This window comes from Colobus angolensis, unplaced genomic scaffold (assembly GCF_000951035.1).
Source record: "Colobus angolensis palliatus isolate OR3802 unplaced genomic scaffold, Cang.pa_1.0 Scaffold72, whole genome shotgun sequence".
NCBI lineage: Eukaryota > Metazoa > Chordata > Mammalia > Primates > Cercopithecidae > Colobus > Colobus angolensis.
This window is the reverse complement of record NW_012120932.1, coordinates 2,719,847-2,725,734: the sequence shown is the minus strand read 5'-3', so window position 1 is coordinate 2,725,734 and position 5,888 is coordinate 2,719,847. Positions and strand designations below refer to the sequence as shown.

Below are 5,888 nucleotides of genomic sequence, written 5' to 3'. Positions count from 1 at the left end.
CCACAGCCTGTCGTTCTTTCCCTGCGATTACCCCATTTTATAGCTGTGGAGACCGAGGCTCAGGGTGGATGTAACCATGCATTCAATGCTCTGATAGACTTTTGCTAAGTTGCTGAGCGTTTGTCTTATTCGTTTGGGTTCGGAGCCCCCAGCGCCAAGTGCACAGCCTGGCAGGTGCTGGAAGCCCAATGGACACCTTCTTGGCATCTCCACATACGGGTATCAAAGACCCCTCAAGTTCCTTCAGTCCCAAGCCAGTGCACGGCTCACTCTGTGTTGGCACACCCCAACTTCTCCTCTGGGACATTTTCTGATCCTGGATGGCAGCCCCCAGAGCCAGGTCCCCAGGCCGCATGCGGTCTCTCGAGAGCACCCCCAGCGCCCCAGGCACTTTCCGCGGGACCACCCAGCACTCACCAGCCTGTCCATGCCCTCAGCCCCCTCAGCCTCCTCAGCCACCGCCCCCTGGCAGCCCGTGCCCCGCCTCCACGCCTCTGATTCCACGCTCTCCCGAGCCTCCCTCCACGCAGCAGCCAAAGGGCTCTTTACAGCACACCGAGGACGTGTTCTCCCGAATGGACTCTCCCTAGCTCTCATTGCTCGAGGGTCCCGACTGCTGCCCTCTCAGGCTTCAGGCCTTTTCCCACCTCTCCAGTGACTTAGCTCCAGGCTCGCCGCGCTGCCCCCGCCCTCCGCACCGCCCCCACTCCTGCCTCGGGGCCTGGGGACAGACGCCCCTGCTGGCTCTTGCCCTCAGCGGCCCGCCCCGCCCTCCGCTAGGCTCCGGGCCTCGACCCACGTGGGTTGATCACCCCCTCCGGGTCACGCCCCCTCCCCGTTTGCATGCTGGCAGCACTGCATGGCCCGATCTGTGCAATCCTTTGCTGCCCCGTGGCGCCGCCGCTCCCCAGGCTGTGCGCTCAGGACACCAGGTGCCCACGCAAGAGGCACAGCCTGGGCTTCACGGCTAATGGCCAGGAGGGTGCCGGGCTCCAGGAGTGTGGGTCCTCCGGCCCTAGCCCAGGGTTGGCCTCAGCATTGCCAGCCCCTCCTGGGTCAGTGACCACAAACCCTGTAACCCGAGGACACCCGGAGGGACCCGGCAACCAGTCACAACTTCACTTCCCCTCCAGATGAAGGCAGCTAATTCCTCAAGGTCGCCTGTTCACCTCGGCATAAAGCACCCATTCTTCCTCAGCGTGGGGATCGGGTGGGAAAATATTTTCCAAAGGTCAGTTTTCCAATTATACTGAAAATTTGAAAGTTCATTTTTTTTTTTTTTTTTTGCCTCCCCTCGGTGCAGCCGCGTTCTGCTAATTTCATAAAGATACCATTTAGCTGAGGTAGGTGGGATTCTGGGCATCAGAACAGCTTCCCAACGTCAACAGCCAGCCGTAACCGTAACTACCGACTTCCCATCATTTGTGGGGAAAAAAACGTTTTTCTCCCCAAAAATTATGGCCTGTAGGAACCAGACAACATCCCCATTGCCCGGCGGGAAATTACAGAGATTTTCTTATGTACTTAACATTAAGCCCAAGTTTATAAAGTCTACTCGGTTTTAATGACCTGCTCACAGGCCGCCCTGGCCGCTGGGGATGAGGCCATTGCTTTGGTGTGGGGTGATGTGTCTGAATCCCCCAGTCACAGGATGGTAGACTGGGGTGTCTGGGGGCTGGCTCCATAAACAGGGCTGTGCAGCTCTGAGGGCAGGTGCAGGGGCTGGGACCTCCAGGCTGGGATGGCCCTACATGAAGCAGCCTCATTCAGTGGCTGAGGTACAAGTCCCAGGGGGGACACAGAGGCCAGACAGAACTGTCTCTCAAAGGGCTTCTGCTCTTGCCCTCTAAGATGAGGACACCAAAGCACTGCTTCCTGCGTTGCCATGAGGATGAAATAAGGGAATGCCATGGGTATAGCATCAGAGACTGGGGGTGTCCAGGAAGGCTGGGTCCAACCAGGAAGGGAGGCCAAGCTTTTCCAGGATGGGGAGGGCAGGATGGGCCCCCTACCTCCAGGGCTATCTCATTTCCTTTGCCCAGGCTGTGCCAAGGCCCCTCTAAGAGTGAACTGGGCTTGAGGTGGCTCCATCTAGGGCCCGAGGAGGCACCCAGCACAGCTGAGCTGAGCGGAGGACCAGGAGAGGCAGCTGGCAAGAAGTCTGAAACGAGGGCCCTGTTAGGGTCCAGGCTGGAGTCTGTACCTGGAGGATGGCGTATAGGGGGAGTGACGGGCCTGTCTCCTGTGGGGCCAGGGAGGGCTTGACGCAGGTGCATGTGAGGTTCAGGGGACAAACGAAACCCACAGAGAGTCCGGGAGGGGTGTGGGTGCAAATACCAGGCCTGGGAGCATAGGTCTTACTCCAGCTACGGGGCTGAGGCACCCGCCCAACCCAGCAGGGGCAGGAGCGAGACTCATGACCAGTTTACAGGCTCAGAGATGCCAGCAATACCAGTGTTTAGAAGAAGCTGGGCATCTGGCTTTTGCTGTGAAATACCCTCATTTGTCAAGTCCAGCACTCATTTCCTATACTTTTTGGGCACATCAGACCACAGGGAGCTTTGGGCCTCTTCTGTTTTCTCATTTCCTGTCCTTCCCCGACTCCCACACCCCAGCCACCACTTTGGGTTCTCTGTTCCTGCCTCAGGGCCTTTGCACTTGCTGTTTCCTCTGCCTGGGACACCCTTAACCCATCACTGCAGGGCCAGCTCCTTCTCCCCTCAGAGGGCCCCGGCCATCGTCATGATGCCACTGCACATTTGTTTTCTTCCTAGCCCTGACTTCAATTTGACATCATATAATGCACAGTGCTGAATGGCTTGAGTGTTTACTATATTTCCCCCACAGCACAGTAAGCTCCTGAAGGCAGGGACTTAGCTGAATTGTTCACCGCATTGCTCAGTGCCTGAACAGTAGGTGCATGACACATAGTAGGTGCTTAATAAAATCCTAGCAACTAAACCAACAAATAAGCACATGACCTTTCCACCACGTCCCCCCGTGGCTGGCAGCACCTCATCATTCCACACTCCTCCCTAGACCCTGGGCACCTCTATCACTGGGTCCTGAGCTGAGTCCTGCAGGAAGGGCTTCCTGCTCCAGAGGGAGAAAGGGGCCAGCCTGGGGTGACATTGCTGGAGGTCCTTCCTGCCCTACCCTGTCTTATTTTGCTTTCAAGACTGTTCACCATCTGAAATGTTTGGATTTACCAAACGTGTCTGTTCAGAAGTCCAGAAGCAGAACTGGCCTTAGCACATCTGAGGGATGGTCAGGAGGTCAGTCTGTATGTCTGGTCACTGGTGTGAGGGCTCTGATGGAAGTGGCAAGGTCACTGGGGCTGTGGGCACAGTGAAGAGTGGAGATTTTTATTCTAGGGAGCCAGTGATGGATCTATATCAGACATGGGGAAATATAGAGAGGAGTACAGAGAGAAATCTGATGGACCAGACCCGTGTCCTCAAAGAGCTTCCAGGTGGTGAAGGTGTGCAAGTAGAACAGATACATTTCTTGGCAATGTCTGTGGTTGTCCAGATACAAACACACAAGGTATGGACCTGTCTTCAAAGACCTAAGACTCTAAAGAGGAAGACAGATAGGCAGATAGAATAAACATTAATTAACTCCCACATTGACATATCCATTCACCCATCCATCATCCACCCATCCATCCACCCACTCATCTATCCAACCACCCATCATCCACCTACCCATGCACCTACCCACTATCCATTATGGACTGATCAGTTCTCCTGCCCTTCCAGGTCAGGGTTCCCAACTGAACATTTGAAAATGGAAAAGATATTGGGCCCTGTTCTCAATGGGCTCACAGTAGAGGGAAAGATGGATAATAACCCCGCAGTTCCCTTTCAGCAGGATTGTCATGATAACCATAAGAAGGAAGGGCTAAGGATGGCAAAGAAGAGGAATGACTCACTTTGCCTGGCTTATCAGAGGGCAGAAAGGAGCATGGTATATCAGGGCAGGGTTTTGAAGGATGAACAGGAGCTTGTCAGATGGACATTGGAGGGAATTTTTTCTGTGTGGTAAAACATATTGTGCAAGCCTGAGAAGGCAGGGAAGAACCAAAAGTTTTCACACAAAATGTTTAGCTTTGGAAGGGTGGGAGCAGAGGCACATGAGATCAGTGGAGGGAAAAGTCACTGGAGATGGAGTGGGACCAGCTTATGGAGAATGTTGTGCTCTGGGTGAGGAGCTTGGACCTTGTCCTGTCAGTAGCAGGGAGCTGGGTCCGGGCATGGCCAGGGAATGAGCAGGCTTACATTTTACAAGGGTCATGATGGGAGCTAACAGGCAGAGACCTGAAAGCAAAACAACATAAAATCATCCTTCCCAAGCATGTTCATAAATGACCTCTCATTTTTATCCTCAAGGAACACATTTCCCCATTCTGTGATAAGAAAACAGTTTTAACAGGAATGAGAGACCTAACATAGCAAAGGAGTAGAAGCAGCACTGAGATTGGAAGGCAGATTCTGTGAGTCCAAATGCAGCCATCATGACAGCTCCTAACAGCTTCCTGGAGGCTCCCAGGCTGTCCTGAAGGACTTGGCTTCGCTGGCCTCCTGGCTTCCTGGACGATCCCCTGTGCTTACTATTCCAAGGTGGGAATTCCAGTGGGCAAAAGGCAACATCCCAGGCTCTGGACCAAGGGTTCCATTACTGGAGCACTGAGTGGGGAGGACAGAAAGAAAAAAACATTTTTGAGTACTTACATGATAGTATGGACTTGTAGAAGGCACTCTAGAGGAACAATTTCATCCAATTCTCAAAGCTGTCTTATGAGGGAAGGATTATCCTCTTTATTTTGCCTAAAAGAAACTGGAGATCAGAGAGATTAAGTCAGCTTACCCAAAGTCACAGAACTAGTAAGTGGCTGAGCCAGTATGCACACCAAGGGTTAGTTCATTTCAAACTCTCAGACGCCTGGTGAGAGGGAGAGGGAGAGTGGTTGGCAGGCTGTGAGGTGGTAGTGCATAAGCTGAACAGGCAATTCATGCACTGCCTGTACAGGGGATGTTTACACCAACATTTGAAGAAGTTAATACAAAAATAATATATACATGAGGTGAAAAATTTAAATGTAAAATTTGAACAATAAAGAGGGAGTCTGTACTTCCAGTTATGGTCATGATGGAGTACAGAGTATTAGATTTACCCTATCCATAAGCATCATAAGCAGCTATAAAACTAGACCAAATACATATGAAGCAATTGCCTTCAAGCATTGGGCAGCAGACAAAGCAGAGCTGTGATGCTTGGGAGAAGGGAAACACACAGGCGAGCTCCGCATTTGTTCTGGCTTTTTGCCTGGGAGCATTTTTCAAACTGTAGCACAGGGATATAAACCTACAAAGCGAGCTCCATGGGCAGAGGAAAGACTGGAGGTTGGGACTTGTGAGGCAGATGGAGTTTGCAGGGCAGGGTACCGGGAAGGAGGAAGCTATGCAGAGAAGTAGAATTCTGTACAGAAGAACTGAGTCTCTAGCAGAATGCTAAGCTGCAAATGCATTAGGGTGAGATTCTGTTAGATTTAGCAGAGAACCACTGCTAGATGGTTGAGAGGTAAATGGAGATTCTAGAGGTTGGACAATTCTTGGAGACATTGGAATTCTGCCTAGCCAGTGTGAAGGGCTACTCTAGGCCCACCATAAAAAGCCTAACAACAGGTACCAATCATTCTCCAGTAAACTAAGTGCCTATCAGAAAACAAGTCAACACTCTTCAAAGAAAAACAACACCCAGGGTCTCAATATCATAGCATCTGCAATGTTTAAAATGCAACAAAAAATTACTGGATATACAAAAACAAAGCCAAAAAACAGGGAAAGGGGACCCACAACCAGGAGGAAAAAAAAAGTCAACATAAA

General features: G+C 51.7%; 1 long non-coding RNA gene across 1 annotated transcript; it reads right to left on the bottom strand.

Moving 5' to 3' along the window:
* Positions 1-3,350: 3,350 nt before the first annotated feature.
* On the bottom strand, positions 3,351-4,612 carry LOC105501494. The gene is made up of 2 exons (XR_001000197.1): positions 4,446-4,612; positions 3,351-3,568 (listed from the first exon to the last, which is right to left on the bottom strand). It is a non-coding gene; the product is annotated as an uncharacterized LOC105501494 (long non-coding RNA).
* Between the last annotated feature and the right edge of the window lie 1,276 nt (positions 4,613-5,888).